Source organism: Rhodnius prolixus, unplaced genomic scaffold (genome assembly GCF_049639745.1).
Source record: "Rhodnius prolixus isolate KJV_2025 unplaced genomic scaffold, Rpr scaffold_5, whole genome shotgun sequence".
In the NCBI taxonomy this organism is placed as follows: Eukaryota; Metazoa; Arthropoda; class Insecta; order Hemiptera; family Reduviidae; genus Rhodnius; species Rhodnius prolixus.
Genome location: NW_027411624.1, coordinates 27,971,461 through 27,995,421, shown reverse-complemented (window position 1 = coordinate 27,995,421; position 23,961 = coordinate 27,971,461). Strand labels below are relative to the sequence as shown.

The 23,961-nt window shown below is 34.8% G+C and overlaps 1 protein-coding gene and 1 long non-coding RNA gene across 3 annotated transcripts in view; both read right to left on the bottom strand.

The window, feature by feature from the left end:
• LOC141458644 (uncharacterized) overlaps positions 1 to 23,961 on the bottom strand; it is a 118,121-nt gene that overhangs the window by 56,655 nt on the left and 37,505 nt on the right. The window lies entirely within an intron of this gene.
• LOC141458653 (uncharacterized) lies at positions 1,191 to 23,559 on the bottom strand. The gene is made up of 2 exons (XR_012461090.1): positions 18,140 to 23,559; positions 1,191 to 2,989 (listed from the first exon to the last, which is right to left on the bottom strand). It is a non-coding gene; the product is annotated as an uncharacterized lncRNA (long non-coding RNA).

The following is a 23,961-nucleotide window of genomic DNA, read 5'->3' as shown; positions in this document are numbered from 1 at the left end:
GCAGCGTTGGACGAAGTGTATAAGCCTAAAAGGAGACTATGTTGGAAAATAAAAAAGGTTTACCCCAAAAAATTAAGTAGTTTTTATTTTTGCACGGACTTTTCAAACGACCCTTGATGTTTTAATACTTCAAGAAGTACAATACAAGAAGTCTGAAGCAAATTATAAGGGTTAATACATGGTTTAAACCGTGAAGGAAGATTCTCTTAGTCCCTTCACATAAAACAGTAGAACTTACCAAAAGAACTCACCGAAGTTAGCGCCTAATCTACGCCATTAAAAGGCTAAATAATAACTAGCCGGTTTCATGTTTCCATGATTATTTAGAATAAGGCGTTTCAATGTCTGTTAGTTAAATAAAAATAAATAAAAAGATGAATAAAATGCTTCAAATTTTGGCCAGATTTGTGAACTTAACAACAAATGATTAAAATATGAGAACGGTTAAAACTGGACTGATGGTTTCATTTTAACCCATTAACTGCCAAATTTTTTTTTTGAGAAATTTTACTATTTTTTCAAAAAATATAGTTTTTTAATAACTCCAGTATTAAATAAATAGTTTTTAAACATTTCATTTTATTTAAAAAAAAATAATTTTTTTGAAAAGTCCCATTTGGGGATTATGGCAACTACAGGTACAAAAAATCAATTTTTAAAAAACATTTGATCTTTGTAAAAACTAAGTATATACATCAACAGAGATGATTTTATTATTAAAAGAAAGTAACTTAGTGTTTAAAATATTAGGTTTAAAAAAAATTAATAAGAATTGTCAAATTTTTGAAAATAGGAGCGCCATTTTTCCATACATTCTACATGTATCCCTACACTGCATTTCCTAAGTTTTCCACATCTTCATCCTCGTACCAATATATCTGTTCTTGCGGAAGAGAAAGGTATCCAGTAAGCAGGAGGAATAGAATAAACTTACGAAGGCAATCTATAGAAAAATGGATTTCATGACGATTATTTTGGCAGCGCCAGATACACACTCACTTTCACGATATACAGCATTATGTCTTCTGATATCAGGGTTTCGAACATCCGTACAGGTGATTTTCCTTGAAGAACCTTTTCTTTTTTCCTCTCTTTCTAAAGTTACCTTATTACCCTCAAAGAGATTTTCTTCCAAGATGACCTCACAGGCTTTTTTTTGGTGACATTTTTTAGCTTTTTTTAGGCGGGCAAGGTAATTCTTCTTTGATACCTTCTTTAGGAAGATTGTTATGAATTTCGATACGTCCTGGTAGGTTCTTTGGGACTGTAGATTCTAAGACATTCTCATCACTCTCCTCGTCATCAGTCAGAGCAGCTACTTTATCTGGTGGTAAGTTCATGACGTCCATAACATCACTGCCCCTCAATTCCATCATCAAATTATTCTAGAAAATAGGGATCATTTTCTATTGACTCTAAGTTCGCCCAAAGTGAGTTGTTTTGAACCCATAGCTGGAGAAACAAAAAAAAACTGATTTCACAAAAAATGTACCTCTATCAGCCATAATCCCCAAATGGGGATCACTAAATATAAGGTCAAAACTCGAAACAAAAGGCTTCATTTGGAAAGAAAACTATATGTTTCAAAAGTTAAAGATATAGGGCACATATTAAACGCAGAATAAGTTTTTAACTACTTGATATTTTTTTTAAATTGTGAACTCAGTCATAATTATTCTTACCGCACACCTTGCGTGTTGACAACTTCAAAATGTTATTTTTTAGTTTAAAAGAACTCTAGTTATTCCAAACTCACTTAAAATGTTTACACACTGTTTTATTAAAGATATAGAAGGGTACAGTATCAAAACTTTCAATTCTGCCGACAGAAAAACCTAAATAAAGTTATGATCCCCAAATGGGGCCTATCGCAGGTAATGGGTTAAGTGGTAAAAATTTGAGGTTCCATCAATTAATTGTAGATTGATCTAATAAATTAGGAAAAATATTCAATATGAAGGTCTGAAATTCAAAAGATTTACACTGAACTCTAGAGAGTTGCGACTAGAATACCTGAGTTGATCTGAAACTATATCATAAACGCAGTCTTTGTGTGAAAACTCTAGTTTGATTTAATCTCTCTACGAATAAACGAAAAAGCCCTATCAACACTAGAATGCTTTATGGTATCTCAGCCAACTGCATAAGAGCAGTTTTCACTTCTCTTGCGAGTGGGAGTTGAATGAGGTTTCAATTTTAGTTTCACTGCGGTTTCAGCGTGTCCACGCAAATAGGAGAACCACGCTACTCCATCAAACATTCATTATTATTTCATTAAGTATATTAGGAATTGAAAAACGATTTTGAACCAATCATAAGTTCCTAATTTATAAGAATATAAGCACTAGTTGTAACTATTTATAGAGACTGATTTGTTTAACGAATTAATTTTTTTTTTTTTTTTTTAATTTTAGGTTAATTTACTAATTAATTGCGGTAAACTCCAACTTAATTTGGACATTGCAAAAGTAATAAAGGTGGCGCGACCTATCCACAGCGACCCCGAGTGTCTGGTACGGCCGGAGCATTGATTCTAAAACTGGATTATGCAGTTGGTGCGCATGCCTATTAAACTTGCACATCACAACAGTTAGCCTTCAAACCGGCCGGCAACTCGGCTACATGAACTAGCTTCTGCCATAATCTCCTGGAAGGAGAGATCATATTATACACGGACCATGTATATACATAAATATATTTGTTTTATGAACAAAAAGTCATTGACTCAGTCAGTGAGACCAATGTATTTTAAAGTATTTTTTACTTGGAAAGTAAGGATATAAATTTGTACTTAATGTCTAACTTACGTGTGTTTTCAAGATAATAAAGAGAGTAAATTTTCTCAAATTTACAATATAACGCAATAACGAGTTTATTTCTATATTGTCATAGATATACCAAGAGTTCTGATAGTCAGCAACTTTAGTGCATAAAGCAATCTGCAGAAACTCCTCTTGAAGATTTCCGAGTGAATTGAACTCAATGGTGTCTACAAGCAAAAAGTAAAGAAAAATGAGTAATAGCCACAAAGTAAAATCAAAAGAAATTACTAATGGTTAAAAATAACAATTATAATCATTTGTTTGCCAATCATCTTCATTGTGTTAGATTTATTAATATATGTTATTTATAACATTTAATCACTGCCCTATGACGTCTTGTCATTTTGGATCTTGCACCACTAATTACAGTTTTTGTACAAAAGTATATACTTTAAACTCAAAAGTAGCCCAAAAAGTGAATATAAATGTTCCTCTAATAACAGTATAATCAACAAATTTTAAAGTAAAAATGTAATGTACTTTGAATCAGTTGGGAGCAATCAACTGAACTTAATCCAAGATAAGAATAATATCAAAGAGGAAAGCTTATTTAAACAATGAAAAAATAATTTATCAAAATAATATTCTGCTTTAACCATCAATCAACCAACTAACTTGATGTAAACAACTGTTTTTAAATTGTAAATAAACTTTTTCAATTTCAATGTAAAGTTTAAGAAAATACGTAGTTGGATTTCTCCAGAACCCTTCCCCCCCTCGGATCTGAAGAGTAAAACTTATATTATGCATGTTTTTAACTCTTCTAGTGTTGCGTAAAGAGTAACAGACGGCGAAGGAGACCATAAGATTTCCTTGGCTTTCTGACATTCAATTATGTAGGTTAGCCGTGCGGTTAGAGGCGAGACCTGCGAAGCTAATATGTATTGTGGTACTGGGTTCGATTCCCGGTCTTAGGCCTTGGATTTTATTTAATGATTAATAAAAGAAATTTACAGTAAAGTATGTTTGCTAGTCGCCTTCGTCCACTGTCACCTAATTGGTAGTTGGACGTTAAGCCCCGCCTGAAAAAATAGGCGATTACTTTACTTACAATTTATGTAGGTTCTCTGACCAGAAATAGTTTTCACAAAAAAAAATTATCATTACAAAGATGGATGTGAATGGATAGTTACTGAGAAGTTTGCGCACATTACTAACTAAAAGATCTACTTGGCACCTTTAAATGCAAAATAAAGTATTTGGAATGTAGTAACCCTTACTGCTAAGAAGATTCTTTTTCGTCACTTGGAGTTAGCAAGTGACTAGGCAGCTATAATTGCTTACTTCTTGAGTGTAGCAAATAAGAAACCAGCCTTGCCTTTAAACTGAAACCTAACGTATTTATCACAAACCATCGGGAAGGTATGTTTAGTTCAGGATTGTCCGTATACTAGGGGTCTAGTCTACTGAGGATAGAAATGAATCAATATATCCTCTCCCTCTTTAGAGAGAAAGAGACGGAATATTGCTTGAAAATCATGTTTCCATGGGTATATATAGCTTTAATTATGCGCTAACCTAAAGGTAACCCAAGTCTAGCCACGGTACTCAGGTTTATAACCACATTCTAGCCAGACTTGCTTTAAATTATTTCATCAAGATCAAGACTTTAAAATTTTACACTACAAATTTTATAACTACAATAAATTCTAAAGAAAAAATGTTCCTAAGAAAATTACAATGGAATCCAATAACTGGTGAGACATAATCAAAAGTATTGTTTGCTTTATAGTAACTGGTGAATTATTCAACAGTAGGTATGACGTTAGTGGTAATCTACGTCATTCAACCAAATAAATCATATCCTGGAGGAACAGCTGGGTTTTGAGTGGACTTTTCTTTTATCAATAGAACATGAGTTCATTTCTCAATGAAGAAATTTAAATTAAAATCTTCGTTTCATTCTAATTATATTAAGTTTGGGATTCCGCCAATAATTTTTAGTATAACAGTAAAATTTATTTTCGATATAAACTTAAACTTTAATGAAGGTTAAAGTAAAAATTTAAATTGGTACTTTACCATTGTAATTAAATGTAAATATTTAATAATATAGTTAATCTATGTTTTGAGTAGTAACAGACACAGGTTGAACTACGACCAGGCAGTGCACATTAACAGAACCTGACGTTCTGCTGCACGATAAGGACCGGAGCACAGTAATGATGGAAGAAATGGCAGTCCCCTACACTAACATCCTTCTAAAAGATACAGAAGAGAAGAAGAACAACAACAAAAATATGCAGAACTAGGTACAAAGCATAGAGGCTGTGAGAAGTAGAGGGACCACTATCCTGCCAGGACAGGGCCTTTAGTATAGTACTTTCGGCAACTGGCACAGTACCATTGGAACTACATACGAGGGGGTACCCAAAAAAAACCGGAATTATTTTTTAAAAGCTATTTATTTACAAATTTTTTACAGAACAACCTTATCCCCTTCAAAATACTCTCCATTGCAACTAATACATTTGTCCCACCGGTGCTTCCACTGTTCGAAACATTTTTTGTAGTCATCTTTAGAAATGGCTGACAGCTCCTTCTTCGTTTTTTTCTTGACCTCTTCAATGTTGTCAAATCGGTGACCTTTCATGCCCTTTTTCATGCGTGGAAATAAGAAAAAGTCGCACGGAGCCAGGTCAGGCGAGTAAGGTGCGTGGGGCAGCGGAACCATGCCAATTTTTAGCCAAAAACTGTGTAACAGAGATGGCTGTGTGTGCAGGTGCATTGTCGTGGTGGAAGAACCAGTCTCCTGTATGCCACAAATCGGGTCTTTTTTGGCGAACACTATTGCGCAATCTTTTCAAAACTTCCAAATACAAGGTTTGATTGACGGTCTGACCTGGGGGGACAAACTCTGAATGGACTACGCCTTTGGCATCAAAAAAGCAAATCAGCATTGTTTTGATGTTTGACTTGACTTGACGACATTTTTTTGGTCGGGGTGAAGATGACGTCTTCCATTGGCTCGACTGTTGCTTTGTTTCTGGGTCATAACCATAGCACCATGACTCATCACCAGTAATGACCTTTGACAGAAAGTCTGGATCAGTTTCAAGCTGTTGTTTCAAAGCACGACATGTTTCAACTCGATGTTCTTTTTGATTGTCAGTCAGAACTCGAGGAACAAACTTGGCAGCAACCCTTTTCATCCCCAAATCTTCCGTTAAAATTCGCTGAACCGAGCTCCAAGATAACCCACTACTCTCTGACAGTTGATCAATTGTCTGTCGACGGTTGTGAACACCAGCTCTCGAATTTTTTCAACATTTTCGTCGATTCGGGCAGTTGATGGACGTCCAGAACGAGGTTTGTCATCAATCGACATGTCGCCATTTTTAAACCGAGTAAACCACTCGTATACTTGAGTTTTTCCCATAGCGTCATCTTTGTAAGCTGTTTTCAACATTAAAACACTTTCATCAGCATTTTTGCCGAGTAGAAAACAAAATTTCAACGCTGCACGTTGTTCACTTAAACTTGCCATCATAAAAAACGAAAAAAGAACAAAACAGCGCTGGTAAAAACAATCACTGCAGATGAACAGAACAAGCCAGGCAGACAACACAGGCAGGACTGAACTGGCAAGGAATTGCGCTGTACACGTCTAGCGGCAGAAATGCGTACTACATAAGCTCCATGCGCGGCAACGCAATTCCGGTTATTTTTGGGTACCCCCTCGTAAATGGGTGCAGCATCCCTTGGATTGGTCCGAAATATTTACTTCCAACTGCAAACAGGGTTGATCTTAAACACATTGTATTATCTTGCTAGTAACCTGTACATTGTTACTACATTCTAGAACATCATATTGGAAAATAAGTAATAACATTAAAAATCAAATATGTACGTTTTGATCACAAATATTGAAAATGATAAGACATTCTAATCGAAACGTTATTGCGAGAAAACAAATGAAAAAAATCACCTTCTGAGAGAAACTAAGAATAGATAGATTTTTGAGACAATATTTAAAAAATACTAGGTAATATGTAAATAAATAAAACACTAAACTATAAAGGACCATCTTGTGGAACGGCCTAATGTAACTAAGTACAACTTGGTAACTCTAAAAGCTTCAAGACATACTAAAGCCAAAACATATGCTCTAAGTATAGAACTTAAAAACCCATTCGAATTCTAGAATTATACGATGAATATAACAGACTTGTACCTAATAATGTTTTGTTGAAAACAGAGGTAAGTTAATTGATAATAGAATGAAGCTGCTACCACATTAAACAATGTAATCATATAGAAACAATGAGGTCATTCAAGTGACTAAGTAAAAAAAGAAGGCTTGGTGAATGTCCAAGTCTGGCTAGACGCGAGGAGAAAGGAGCAATCTCAAGACAGGCGGCAGACACTCTATAACGATACATCCACCACACCTTTCATTTCCAAACCAACTCTCAAGAATATTACCCAAATTTCCACATTATTGTTTTCACTTTAATAATAATTTTCAATTGCATCTTATTACGTCATCAATACTGGGTATAAATCTCAAACAAGGAGAAAGTAATGCATTGCTATCTGTAAATTTCTGTTTTTAAGTTTTCACTTGAAATGAACACGTTTGGACGTCCTCAAACACTTTGAAAGGTTTTTTAGAAAGCGGTCGCTTGAGGTGGTTCTAAAATAAAAGTAAAAATAGTTCCAATTTGATATTAATCAATCATTTATTCAATTTTCTTTGTGAATCGATTTTCTCAAAATCGATTCCAATTATTTTTGTTTATATTTCTTATACTGCCCATATACAGTACGTCAAAGCATATTTTAAAACTAGTGCTGGCTTCGAATACTAGGTTATTATTCACTAAGTATTCTTGCCAATACTTCAGACAAACCACTACAGATGTCTAGTTTCAGAACTAAATATTTTAATGTTTTAAAGCGTATTTAATGGATAAAAATCGATGTATTCATCTAGAATACAGAAATGACACCAGTTGGATATTGCTGCATGTTAATGCACCTAGCTGCAACTCATGCAACTTAATGAATGTTGGTAGTTTATTGACAAAAAAAAAGTCAGTTCTTTTGAATCATCCACCTTATTCGTCCAATTTATCACTCTGTAATTTTATTTTAATCCTAAAAGTTAAAGTTAAAAGGGTATTTTTGATGATTTGTCAATCCTAAAATAGCTACGACTATGCTTTAATGTAATTCTACAAAGTGTATTGCATTTGACATCTGAATGGTTAATAAATAAGTATATTGAAGCTGGGACAGCTTATATTTCATATAATAATAATAATAATATAGGGTAGGGATTAGCTATGAGGTTAGCATACTGGACTCCCACGCGGAGGTCCCGGGTTCGAATCCAGCAGCTGACCCTTAGATTTTCTCTTCCTAGGAGCTTCTTACAGCTCACTGTCCGGTGATGGACAGTGTTGTCTGTAACGAGAGAACACTGTCCGGAGGCCGGCAGTGCACTGGAAAAAGCTCCGGGCGCTAATGACCTCAGCTGTTGAAGCGCCAAAAAAAAAAAAAAAAAATAATAATAATAATAATAATATAATAACAATAACCAAATAATTTTTTGTCGCTATATCTATTTACAGACTTGAAGTACTTATTAGTATCCCTAATTCTTTAGGCACACTGAACAGATCTATTTATTTGAAATATTTTTGTTTGAAAAATTAATTTCAGGGAGTTTTAGAGAAAGAATTTGAATTGGAGTTTCCCTGTGCTTTAGTGAGTTCGTATTCTCCATATCTCTCAGTGAAATTTAGAACAACAAAGTGAGTTTTCAAAAGACTTTCTTTCTAGTTTGCCATAAAACACCACCTCCTCCTCCTCATAAGGCCTGAAGAAAGCTAGGCTGACTTTCAGAATTTTTTAATGAAAGGCACCAATAATACCCGAAATATACAGAAAAATTAAATACTTTTCTTAAAAGTGTTTTTCTACTAGAATGTTTCGCCGAAATAAACTAAGGTTTACTGCAATTTGATTAATCTGAAAACAAAAGAGTTGGTTTAGATGGCATCTTTATGGCCGATCTGTGGATACTGGATTTAGGTCATAACATCACAAAGAATTTTTCTAATAGAGAAATTAAGAATCGGCGAAATAGAAGGGGAACCTAGGTAAATGTAAACTGTATTTCGCCAAAAGTCTGTTCGCGAGAGATGCACTCACAATGGAATGGTTGTAGCATATGCAATTGAAGAAGCATATCTCACAATAATGCTAGTCGATAGGTATCTTCTGAGGGGGGAAAAAACAGTATATGGAATGGTTATAGCATATGCAATTGAAGAAGCATATCTCACAATAATGCTAGTCGATAGGTATCTTCTGAGGGGGTAAAAACAGTATATGGAATGGTTATAGCATATGCAATTGAAGAAGCATATCTCACAATAATGCTAGTCGATAGGCATCTTCTGAGGGGAAAAAAAACAGTATATGGAATGGTTATAGCATATGCAATTAAAGAAGCATATCTCACAATAATGCTAGTCGATAGGCATCTTCTGAGGTGGAAAAAACAGTATATGGAATGGTTATAGCATATGCAATTGAAGAAGCATATCTCACAATAATACTAGTCGATAGGCATCTTCTGAGGTGGAAAAAAACAGTATATGGAATGGTTATAGCATATGCAATTGAAGAAGCATATCTCACAATAATGCTATTCGATAGGCATCTACTGAGGTGGAAAAAACAGTATATGGAATGGTTATAGCATATGCAATTGAAGAAGCATATCTCACAATAATGCTAGTCGATAGGCATCTACTGAGGTGGAAAAAAACAGTATATGGAATGGTTATAGCATATGCAATTGAAGAAGCATATCTCACAATAATGCTAGTCGATAGGCATCTACTGAGGTGGAAAAAAACAGTATATGGAATGGTTATAGCATATGCAATTGAAGAAGCATATCTCACAATAATGCTAGTCGATAGGCATCTTCTGGGGCAAAAAAAAAAACCCTTGGGTTTTGGGATAGGGACCATTGGGAATGAGTTGTTCCGCGTCCTTGGGCATCACATTAACCATAATATATTAACATTAATTTACATAAATTTGAAAGAGGATACAATATGTCATAAACATTATGATAGATAAAAACAATCTAAAAACTTTTTTTAAAAGTACAATTACTATAATTACATATTATCGGGTTACATAACATATAATTTACATTTCAAGGTAAAGGAAGTGTTAAATTTCAGTATAAAAATATTCGCGACACCTATGCATGTGAGTGCACTTCCTTTTTTATTTAAATACTAATTTTATTTTTTAAATAATTTGAAAAAAAAATCGGTAAAGAGGAAAGTTTATAGGTTAATTGGTTTGTGATTATTATTTATAGTAGAAAGGTTATGTACGAGGGTCGCTTGAAAAGTCCGTGCAAAAATAAAAACTACTTAATTTTTTGGGGTAAACCTTTTTTATTTTTCAACATAGTCTCCTTTTAGGCTTATACACTTCGTCCAACGCTGCTCTAGTTTGTTGATCCCTTCCGAATAATAGGATTTGTCCAAGTCTGAAAAATAGACATTCGTTTCTGCAATCACCTCCTCGTTTGAATAAAATCTTTTTCCCGCCAGCCATTTCTTCATATTGGGGAACAAATAGTAGTCCGAGGGAACCAAGTCTGGAGAATAGGGGGGATGTGAAACGAGTTGGAACCCTATTTCCATTAATTTTGCGACCACAACTGCTGAGGTGTGAGCTAGTGCGTTGTCGTGATGGAAAAGGACTTTTTTGTGGGCCAATCGTGGGCGTTTTTCTTGCAGCTCGGTTTTCAAACGGTCCAATAACGATGAATAATATGCACCTGTAATAGTTTTACCCTTTTCCAGATAAGCATTATTCCTTGCGAATCCCAAAAGACAGTCGCCATAATCTTTCCGGCCGAAGGAACGGTCTTCGCCTTTTTTGGCGCAGATTCCCCCTTGGTAACCCATTGTTTAGATTGTTCTTTGGTCTCAGGAGTGTAGTGATGTATCCATGTTTCATCCACAGTGACGAAACGACGCTTAAAGTCCTGCGGATTCTTCTGGAACAGCTGCACACCGTCCTTGCAACACTTCACACGATTTCGTTTTTGGTCAAGCGTGAGCAATCGCGGCACCTATCTTGCGGATAGCTTTGTCATGTCCAAATGTTGATGCAAAATATTATGTACCCGTTCATTCGAGATGCCCACAGCACTAGCAATCTCACGCACCTTCACTCTTCTGTCATCCATCACCATATCATGGATTTTATCAATGATTTCTGGAGTAGTAACCTCAACAGGGCGTCCAGAACGTTCAGCGTCACTTGTGCCCATATGGCCACTCCGAAAATTTTGAAACCACTTATAAACTGTTCTAATCGAAGGTGCAGAGTCACCATAATGTTTATCAAGCTTCTCTTTAGTCTCCTGAGGCGTTTTGCCTTTCATATAGTAGTGTTTAATCAACACACGAAATTCTTTTTCGTCCATTTTTTGAAAATCACTCGACTTCCTCCATTCAAACGAATGCCAAACACAAAGAAATAGACCGATCTGGCTGAAACTTGGTGTGTGTTCTTCCAAGAGATGCTACTAACTAAACATAACCTCGATACGCGCCAGTGGTGCTATCTCTCTGACTTTGCACGGACTTTTCAAACGACCCTCGTAAATATTAAATGAAATTGAAATAAATTCAGGATGGATATAAAGTATAAAGTAACTAATGAGTGAGAAAATTGTTTGAAAAATAGAAATTAAAATTAACAATCTGGCGATTGGTGAAGAAACACACAATGTCAACTTCTTACCGCAACTAGCGTAATAAATTTTCAACATAAATTATTTTTTAAACAAGAGATATCCATTTTGATAAACCACAGCCTTGAAAAGCGGTGATTATTCGCCAGCTAAATTAACCTTTCAAGAAACTTTAAATAAGAACGGGAATGAGGAACTAAATGGAATTAAGATGAACTTAGTATGGATAGAAAATGGATTTTTTTTTTGGAATTTAAACAAACTAAAAAAAAAATTACAGAACACACTCCGTTTGCAGCAATGAACCTACTGCTAACAAATTACACGTCACCTGCTTCATTTCCTAGTACAACTTGCTGCCTGACACTAAAAAATCTGAATAAATCAAAAAGCAGAGGAAATAGGCATTTAAAAAAGAGTGAATGTATCATTGAATTACTGTACTAACAAGGACAGCAGCCTCAATTAATCTTGAATGGTTAATTAAACAAAAATTTAATACTCTGGTCAAGTTTGCCTATAGCGGTGGTTCCATAAGCAAAACAAACAAACAAACAAAAAAACTAGTTATAGTTACAGTAATGGCGTACTTCAGGTCAGCTGATTTTATGGAAAAGCTTATTTTCAGGTTACAAGAAATCACACCAAAACTAAACAAGCGAATAAGGAAACACCCAACGATTTCATATTTCTGAATTAAGATGGAAATGTGAGGTGCAATGGCCTAAATCTGAAAGATTTGATATAAATGTTAGTACGAAATCAAACAAGCAATAATAATATAAAACTCAAGTAATAATACACAAACAATTATCAAAGCTGCGTTTATAAAGAAAGACTAAGAAATAAATCAAATAATAATAATAATTGGTAATAAATATTGATCAACAACCCCCTGCTATGCAAAACAATCACGGTGGTTTTGCGTCATCTGTAAAGATGGCTGAATCCTATCTGAGAACAAGGGATCTTGAATCTCTTGTCAATTCTAAATTCAGCAAGTTTTATAATCTCTCAATGGTGATGGACCCCGGCCCACAGTGGAGTGCACTTTAAAGTATCTCGATTATTTATTCAGATTAGATTAGCTGGGGTACATATAATGAGGCTATCGGCAGGGGGGGGAAACATCATAATATTTTGACCGACCGCGAGTGTTCCTTCTGCAGCCTGGGTGCGACGGAGGATCTGGAGCATCTGTTATTTAGTTGCCCAAGGTATGCTGCCGTTAGGGAGGAGTTTCAGATCTTTGCGGTGCTGAGCGAGAATGAGGCCATTAGAGAATTTGTTAATGTACGTGGTGATACAGATATGTACAGAGTTTTTAATTTTATAGGTAAACCACTATGTTTGAGAGAAAAGTAAACTATTCATGTGAAGTATATTCCAGTGTAATATTATGTAAATTCTCTTTAATTTTTGTATTTTCTTTATAATTTGTATTACTACTCTTGTAACCAGCATGGCTGTATTACAATAAACAAATAATAATAAATAATAATAAATATTGATCAACAACCCCTTGCTATCCAAAACAATCACGGTGGTTTTAACAAATATCAAGAAAAAATCGTTCACTTTTAACAAACTGAACCTTAAGACGAATATTTGACAAGTAATTTCATTTTTGAAACTTAGAACACATTTTTTCTTTGAGCAATACCAATTTCGTGGGATAGAACAGTACTGTCCAGCTCTATCCACCGCTAGTTCTATAAGCGAACATCCTTTTTTTACTTAGAAGTCCTTGTTACATAATCATTTAGCGATTACAAATAAGTGATGAATAGCATGTTTTGCAGGAAAGAAATAAAAATAAAACTGTAAAACCATCAACGGGACCATCAATGCGTCTGTTGACCATAAATGTTGAATGACCTTCATTAATCATTTCTAAAACAAATAAAACGTGATTTTTACTTGGCCTCGCTAATTACTAGCTATGCATAAAGTTCTTTTCTTCATAACCTTTATAAATGCAATTTGTGTAAACAAAGTGCGAACATAGTTCAACACTACGAGAAAATACGTTGTTGTATGCAAATATTTTGCAGTTGTTCCTCACAACTCTTTCAACATAAATTCTGCAAAGAAAACTATTCCTAACTGTAACTCTTTCAAACATCAGTTTCATGCTTAACTTTCTAATTAAATTTAAGTAAAAAAAAAATTATCACTTAAGCATATTGACGCTGAGTTCCACAGGGTAGCATTCTGGGTCTTATTCTTTATTCCATTTACACTTCAGACATACCTTGTACTGATCCTTGTACATACACAGATGACACCGCCTTAATGTCCAACAAATCATGATCTTGTTAATAGCTTATTGAAATCTGCATAAAACGTAAGGCCAAGAAATGGGCTATAGAGCTTAATGAAACTAAGTCTCGAAACATAACCTCTCCTCTACTAGTCTTCTATAACCTTAATACCTCCACCAGCAGTGGACATCGCACGCTAGTTTGGGCTTTACATAGACCAAAGATTTTCTAGGAATCGCCAAGTTAGACTTAAAAGGACAGAACTAAACAGACACTATCGACAACTTGAAAAGACTATAAGAAGACGATAGATCTAAACTAACTTTAGACAAGATTAATTTATAATGCTTTTTTAAAACCCATATTGGTGTTCAACCAAACTCACCAATCTCCAAAGAATTCAATATCTACAATCTACAATACTACGCTCCTTTGTATTTATCTAAATAAATCCACTTCAACCTGCACCATCACAGCAAATCTTTCTTCAAAAAAATTTTTCCTGACAACCCAACAAGCCAGTGTGGCTTCATGATCTCCTCTATAATGAAGAGAGTAACTAATAGTCTAACGTTTTGAAGTGTTATCACTGGGTACCTACTCAGCTCGTTCACTTCTACTGTTCGCTGTTATCAATATTACTTATAGCGCCAATGCGCTGATTGTAGCACAAATAAACGAACAGAAAAAATACCTCAACAGCTACATGAAATAGCTATTTACTTCGAATTTTAGTAACAGCTTCTTCGTGATTGGGGCTTTTAGAAGAAGCATGAGCAGTCAGCACCCTCATAACCCCCAGTATAAAATAATAAAACACAATACACAATATGTGTTCAATATTGTATTATATAAGTTCAAATGTATACTGCGTCGTTGTAATACAGAAAAAATAAATTCCGTTAGTATACTCATTGACGTAATTGATAAAAGCGATTCGTGAAGTGCGTACATTTCAATCAGAACCAATTGTTCCAACCACACAAAGGTATTATTAACGTTAATTGGACAATTTCCATTGTAGTATGAAACTGGAATGACAAATTGCAGTCGCTACCGTCTCTCTAACATACAATTTGATGACATATGTGATTTTGTCATACAGATAAAATTGTAGTTACAACAATATCGAAGTATATGTATATAACAAATAGAATCCTAGGTGATCAAAAATAAAACAAAATATTTTAGTATAAATAAATGAAGCCATGTCCACAGACCTTGAACTATTATTGACCTTCAAGCCAGGGAGCAGAAGAGGAGGATGAAGAGCAACTAGGAGACAATGAGAAAATTAACATACGATAGGCATTCAAAAACTTCTTCTCCAAGTTTATTTATATACCGGCATTAATAAATTTTATATTTAAATTAGGATGAATGCAGATAGCCAAATGAAGAATTGCTTTATTTTTCTATTTATAGGCAAGTCAGGGCAATATCCACTCGATTTGGAACTTGAGTGGTGAGATCCTTTCTTTCAGATAGGAAGAAAAAGAAATGAAAAAAGTTGATGTAAAACTCTCAGAACCACCAACTAGTCTTTATCATCACCTAAATCATCAATCATCTTCAAAGATGGAATTTTTACAGCGATACGCTCCTAAACTCAAAACAAGTACTTCAACTACAACTCAATGATAAAATGCTCAGATTACTTTTTTCTCACTTTATTACTGTGCAGAGTAACAGAAATGTCTGAAAACCTTTACCAAATTGGTTGTGAGCTACCTTTTAGAACTACATTGGTAGGTGTACATCGCTTGAGTACCAAAGTTAGAAGTAATACGATATTGCCCCAATATGTTAAAACTGATTCTTATTAGAGGTTAGATAGGGATTGAGAGAGTAATTGAACATGGCCAAGGTTCTTCTTGCTTGAAGCTAACAGCCGTACAAGAAATAGAAGAAACGTTATGGGACACCACGGAATTAACACATTTCTGAGGCTGTTCTGTCACTTGAAAGTCTTTCTCAGAGCCACTCCCTGGCGAAGCTATCTCAATTAAACGAGTTTGTACTTTAACAGTTAATCAGTTAGTAATATTGAACTTGTTTCTGTCACATTTAAACTAACACTAAAAACAAAAAACTGCAGTTATGATCCCAGTTTATCCGATGGCGGTTCAACGGATGTGGGAACGAGAGAATTCGATTGATCACCGCTTTGAAGACGTTTGTTACATTAAGAAACTACGAGGGTCGTTTGAAAAGTCCGTGCAAAGTCAGAGAGATAGCACTACTGGCGCGTATCGAGGTTATGTTAAGTTAGTAGCATCTCTTGGAAGAACACACACCAAGTTTCAGCCAGATCGGTCTATTTCTTTGTGTTTGGCATTCGTTTGAATCGAGGAAGTAGAGTGATTTTCAAAAAATGGACGAAAAAGAATTTCGTGTGTTGATTAAACACTACTTTATGAAAGGCAAAACGCCTCAGGAGACTAAAGAGAAGCTTGATAAACATTATGGTGACTCTGCACCTTCGATTAGAACAGTTTATAAGTGGATTCAAAATTTTCGGAGTGGCCATATGGGCACAAGTGACGCTGAACGTTCTAGACGCCCTGTTGAGGTTACTACTCCAGAAATCATTGATAAAATCCATGATATGGTGATGGATGACAGAAGAGTGAAGGTGCGTGAGATTGCTAGTGCTGTGGGCATCTCGAATGAACGGGTACATAATATTTTGCATCAACATTTGGACATGACAAAGCTATCCGCAAGATAGGTGCCGCGATTGCTCACGCTTGACCAAAAACGAAATCGTGTGAAGTGTTGCAAGGACGGTGTGCAGCTGTTCCAGAAGAATCCGCAGGACTTTAAGCGTCGTTTCGTCACTGTGGATGAAACATGGATACATCACTACACTCCTGAACACAATCTAAACAATGGGTTACCAAGGGGGAATCTGCGCCAAAAAAGGCGAAGACCGTTCCTTCGGCCGGAAAGATTATGGCGACTGTCTTTTGGGATTCGCAAGGAATAATGCTTATCTGTAAAAGGGTAAAACTATTACAGGTGCATATTATTCATCGTTATTGGACCGTTTGAAAACCGAGCTGCAAGAAAAACGCCCACGATTGGCCCACAAAAAAGTCCTTTTCCATCACGACAACACACCAGCTCACACCTCAGCAGTTGTGGTCGCAAAATTAATGGAAATAGGGTTCCAACTCGTTTCACATCCCCCCCTATTCTCCAGACTTGGCTCCCTCGGACTACTATTTGTTCCCCAATATGAAGAAATGGCTGGCGGGAAAAAGATTTTATTCAAACGAGGAGGTGATTGCAGAAACGAATGGCTATTTTTCAGACTTGGACAAATCCTATTATTCGGAAGGGATCAACAAACTAGAGCAGCGTTGGACGAAGTGTATAAGCCTAAAAGGAGACTATGTTGAAAAATAAAAAAAGGTTTACCCCAAAAAATTAAGTAGTTTTTATTTTTGCACGGACTTTTCAAACGGCCCTCGTAATTTCCCAAATAGACGACTTGAATTTTTTAATTTTCTAAACTTATTTTTACGCTTCAAAGTTGAAAGTACTTTACAGCATAAACGAGTAAAAGACAAACTTATTGCATGAAAACTAACTTTTTATTAATGCGGTCATAATCAAATAAATCAGAAATGAATAGCAAACGTTTAGTAATAATAATAAAATTTTAAAAAAATCAAAATTGCCTCATTCCGAAAATTGGTCTGTTGCAGCCTCCGTTAAAGAATGATTTTTGTCTCCTACGGAAATCAGAACAACGACGAGATACTTATTTACTCATGCGAAAATTAGTTAACTTGTTTGACATAAGCGTAATTCATTCTAACAATCATAAAAATATAGATATCAATTAGAATCACGCGATGCGTGCCCACAGCTTTTTGTTATATAGATGATTTCATGGCACTATTAATTTTCCGAATTGTAAATATTTGATTTGAATTAGCTGTAATATTTATATATTACTTGAAGGAATCAATAATTACAGTACATTGATGTATAGCAACTGAAATGGCAGACCATATGAAAAGCCGCCGATAAATATACATGATGAACATTCTCTCAAATTGGGAACATATTTCAGTCTGAATACTGTGGTGACTAACAACAGACAATATGCCGACAAAGAGTATGCCACAATCAAGGAAGTTTGTTGTAATGCACTTTTTTTTTGTTTTTATAGACGGTTTTGGTGGCATATTAATGCCATAAGCATCAAGTAGTTCATTAATAATGTAGCCAGCAAATACCACTTTAATAATTGTATTAATAAACATTTTTGAAAATCTAATGTCTTACGATTTACATACCACATTCTTCTACTCCAATGTTACAATATTGTAAAGAGCAAACTTTTTATTCATTTGAAAAAGATTGAATTCCATTGCTGTAAGTAGAGAGGGTCAATGTTATTACGTTCAAGTGTAGAAACTCAAAATCCCAGCTCCCTTCACGTCATAAATAATGGGTACTCAACCAATTCAGATTCTCCAAAATCCTAATTCCTTATTTCTGGAAAATATAACAAATAAAAGTAAAAGCCATTTTAGAATTGGATAAATAATTACGTTGTTGACAAAAATAACAAAACAAAAAATCCATATAAACTCGGAAAGTTTGTTTTCAATGATTTCTTGTTTAATTGTTATCGTAGGAAGACGTAGAAGTAATTGCTCTGAAAATGGGTTGAACGTCGCACCACATCGAGAACACACCCACAAAATATCCTAGGAAGAAATGGAAAAATAAATATGTGTGTATACAAAATACTTTACAAAGTTGGTATGGAAAAATATTGCGAAACATTTTCGAGGGAATATCATTAAAAATAAAAATCAATTTAGCATAGTCGTACTACAGGATTAACCATACTGAAACCTACCGATTAACCTGCCGAAACCTTAAAAATCCAGAACAGCTGATATTATCAAAACAGAATAATGTTTGAGATTACTGCAATGCATTTGCTTTTGAGATATATTAATCTGTGCACAAATAGGCCATGAGCTAAAAATATTTGTTTTATAAAGGGATCTCAAAATAGTTTTCAACTTTGACCCGAATGTAATAAGTAAACTGAAGTGTACTATTTATTGTAATTCACAAAATTCTGATAAAGTTACTTTAAAAGTAGAATTTTCACTTACACTCCTATTTCGACTGTTGAATGCTATGTGACTGAAGCGTACATTATGCTGTACATATCTGTTTATATAAAAGTAACTTAAGGGCTTTTTTGTGTTCGAAATTAGTGAACGAGGTGTAAAAATAGTTCAGTTCAACAATAATTTAAAATTATTTTAACTCATAAAGTGGCAAATTTCATATTTTTCAAAAATAAGTGAGGTCAATGCAAATTCATTTGAGTGTGTCCATGAAAACAGATGCTTTTTTAAAATATAATTTGATGTTCTTAATTTTCCTGAAAGCTGTGACTACAGAAGATGAAGAGATCTGTACTCAAATTTAATATTTGCTAGAAGCTTTTTGTTCCTGACCAAAAAACAAAAAGTGTTTTTAATATAAGCACCTATTTCACAAAAACAAAATACATAAATTATACGAATCAACCACCTAATTGTAGAGGACAACAACAAAAAAAAAGTTGAATAACAATTTTTAGTGAAATAGAATATGTTTGCGAACGAGAGAGAGACAGAACTATTATATTCTCTAGATTTACAAATTTGCAAACAGGACGTTTCAATTAAATATTTCAAAGACTGGCCCCAACTATTGGATGACACATTAGTGTCTGTTTATTCTATTTAGCAAATCCGAGTCCTTCCCCCGTTGGCAATCATCCGCTAACTAAACACCCAATTTAAGTCGCATTACCATACAAGGTTAACTTTATTATTTTTTTTTACAAATATATATCCACAAGTGATTTTATTTAAAACGATGACCTTTCCAAGTAACATAAGTAAGTGTCCGCACGATTTAATCTTGAGTAAACACATTATTTATAGTTTTTTTTTTTTTTTTTTTGTTTGTTTGTTGGCTTTCTGTCTGTGCAGATTAGCCAGGGATGTACTAGTGTATTATTTAATGGGATGTGTTATGATGAGTACTATTGTTATTTTTGTTTTAGTTGCTGTTATGTTTTATGTTTTTATTTTTATTTTCAAAGTTTGATTTTGTTTTTGGTAATGAATTGGAAAATAGCCAGATACGTTTCGAATATTGGTTCTGTGAGGATGGTATGCAGGTTGGCAGGAAGTGGACATTTCGCTTTGATGACTGCATTCCACAGTTTGTCCCTATCATCCTGGTGACTATTGCAATCGAGGATCAGGTGGTTGGCGTCTATAATTGTATCAGAAGGGCAAGAGCAAATTGGAGGGACTGAAATTCCTATACGGCTGAGATGGTGGGGCGAGAAGTTATGGTTGAAGCGCAGTCGTATCAAAGTAGTAGTGAACTTTCTACGTTCTGCGAAGTCAGAGTACCACGGTTTTTTAGGTATTGTCGGCTGCAGTGAGGTGTAAAATTTACCTTTGGCATATTTTGATTTTTCGTAATCTATAGACCATGCCCTGTAGTAGGAACGTTTAGAGAAGTTCTTTATATCTGAAGGTAACAGTTTCTCGAGCTTTAGATTCTCCAGGCGTATTGCCTCTTTTGCCTTAGAGTCTGCAATTTCATTGCCAGTTATCCCTGAGTGGCCCCTAATCCATATCAATCGAACTGTCTTTCCGCTAAGACCCGCTCTCTTCAGGAGGTGGACAGTTTCGAGCACCGTGAAATCGGCTTTATGCCCGGGGCATTTAAGCTTGTTGAGCACACTCTTGCTATCAGAAAGTATGACAACTGTTTGTGCCTCTGTCGAGGCCACTAGATTTGCGCATTTATTGATGGCAGTGAGTTCAGCCGAAAAGACTGAGGCATGGCGGTGTAACTTATATAGTCTACTGAGGTTGGTTTGCGGGTCATACACTGAACATCCCACCCCTTCAGTTATTTATAGTTAAAAATATTAAAAACACATTCAAGCAAAAAATAAAACATTTTTAGTATGCTTTCATTCTTTGTAAATATACATTTTTTTTAAAATTTATATTTTTAGACGTTACTGTTTTAATATAAAATGCAATTTATTTTTTTAAAAAGAGTACAAAATTGAAATTTATACAGGAAAAACTGGGATTGCTAACTAAAAGCAATCCTACAAATCCTAACAAATGAGGACTTTTTAGTGCAGTATGTTACAACGGGTGATTTATTAAACATTTAACACAAATTCTACTCCTTTGCATGAGCTATTCAAAAAAAGAAACCACAACTACAACTGCAAATCGCCGACGGTATATTACACAGCTAAAGAACTAACGTAGCCACGGAAATGATCATATGTTCTAAGTTTTGCAATGAAAAAGAGAGTAATAATCAAAATATAGAATTGCTACTTTTAAATAACCTGTTCCTTTCCGTACTAGTAACTTACAAGTATAAGGCAGTGTTGCAATTATATCATAAAGGACTAGTTTTAACAATACTTTCTTATTAGTATCACTCTCAGTAAACTTGTAAAATAAACTCTCACTTGTAAGTACAAGGATCAAGAATTTACCTCCGCCCTATCTTAGTCACATTTATCTTGGAAGAAAGACAAAGTGAACAAGATATCTCCTCTTGTTCGAAGTTCCCTACAGGAATCCAGATAGTTCTCTGTCAGGAGCCTCTACTTGGGAGAGATGATCATCAACAATGTCTACAAAAACAAAAAAAAAATAGCAAAACCTAGAATATTATTAAAAGAAGGCCATGCGAAGGGTTAAGCCAAGGTTAGCTAGCTGGACTGGAATGGAGAGCTGCTCTTTTAGAGGAGCCTCTACAGCCGACTGTGCGGAGATCGGAGTGCACTGATAGCTCATAAATCTTTGAAGTTTGAGGCACGTTAAATAATAATTTAAAAATAAAATGTACCTAAGGTACAATTATGTGTTACGTTATTCATAATACAGTGGTACCTCGGTTCTCGACCACAATTCGTTCCGGAAGTGCGGTCGAAAACCAATTTGATCAAGAACCGAAACAATTTATCCCATAAGAAATAATGCAGTTTATTTCGTTTCTAGGCCCCAGAAATATGCCGGTTTACTGGCCTAATTTTTATATTTTATGTAAAAACATGTTTCTAAACAAGAAATAAGATCTAAGAGTGTAAATATAAAAAACAACTCAGCTCATCGAGTTCCAAATGTTTGTTCGGATTTCAGGACAATATTATCTCGAATTTCTTGGTCGAATCCGATTTGTTCGAAAATCAAGTCGTTCGAAAACCGAGGTACCACTGTATAATCATTTTAATAAAAATTTTTAATGAAGAATATAAAATTATGGACATTTGAAAACTTAAAAAAATATGGTTAATTGAAAACTATTTAAAAATTAAAATATCTATTGAATATGTTTTCTATTCAACGTCGCATACCAAGTGAAATTCAATTACTGCACAACAAAAATACCAACACATTGTATTGGCTGGCCTTCAGTGTGCCGGAAGGATACTGAATATGGGAGAGGTTCTCCTCCGTTTCACGGGAACACAATCTACCCACTCTATCCAAAAGTTAATAGAAAACACTTTTGCCATCAAAGGAAATTTGTGACAGATTTATGCATCCTGAAGGCTTCAACAAAAACAGATAAATCGAAGAAAAACTTTCACCAGGTAGGTTTATAACTAAATTTTATTTTTGATCGAAATAATTTAACAGAAAGTATTGTTTAATTTCAGAAAGCGATTTCGACTAGAGCTTAAACTTGGCTCTATATAAATATATATATAAAGGTTTTAACAGCGTTTTATAGCATAAATACAGATTTACTGAAATATTTTTTTGGGAGCACGATTAATTTTAATAGAGATCTCAAGAGGAATTAGAAGATTTTTGCTCTCTCCTAAAATGATTTGAAATAACGTTCTTCAGATTAGTAAATAATAATGCAGATGCTGTAGAACACTAGACCGCAGGGAAGTGGTGGTATATTTGGAGGCCTATCTAGCTGTACTTCCCATGAATCACACTAATTCAATACTTATGAAAATAGGATTTTAAGAAAAATTTAGTTTAAAAAATAGCATTGTAAGTTCATTGTAAAGAGAACAAAAAATTTATGATAAAATTTCGATAATCCATATTAGTTAGACGGGATAGAAGGGGTCAGAAAGATGGACCAACAAAAAGACACTTTATTTTCAAAGTCTAAATAGCTCTAAACGTGTATTTCAATTTAAAATACACTTATTCCTACACATATAAGTAAAGTATAGTAATGCCTATTTTTTCAGGCGGGCTTTACGTCCAACTACCAAATTAGGTGTCGTGGATGGAGGCGACTAGCAAATATACTTTACTATAAATTTCTTTTATTAACCATTAAATAAAATCCAAGGCCTAAAGACCAAGGAATCGAACCCAGTACCACAATACATATTAGCTTCTCAGGTCTCTCTTACACATATACGAGGGTCGTTTGAAAAGTCCGTGCAAAGTCAGAGAGATAGCACCACTGGCGCGTATCGAGGTTATGTTTAGTTAGTAGCATCTCTTGGAAGAGCACACACCAAGTTTCAGCCAGATCGGTCTATTTCTTTGTGTTTGGCATTCGTTTGAATCGAGGAAGTCGAGCGATTTTCAAAAAATGGACGAAAAAGAATTTTGTGTGTTGATTAAACACTACTTTATGAAAGGCAAAACGCCTCAGGAGACTAAAGAGAAGCTTGATAAACATTATGGTGACTCTGCACCTTCGATTAGAATAGTTTATAAGTGGTTTCAAAATTTTCAGAGTGGCCATATGGGCACAAGTGACGCTGAACGTTCTGGACGCCCTGTTGAGGTTACTACTCCAGAAATCATTGATAAAATCCATAATATGGTGATGGATGGCAGAAGAGTGAAGGTGCGTGAAATTGCTAGTGCTGTGGGCATCTCGAATGAACGGGTACATAATATTTTGCATCAACATTTGGACATGAAAAAGCTATCCGCAAGATGGGTGCCGCGATTGCTCACGCTTGACCAAAAACGAAATCGTGTGAAGTGTTGCAAGGACGGTTTGCAGCTGTTCCAGAAGAATCCGCAGGACTTTAAGCGTCGTTTCGTCACTGTGGATGAAACAT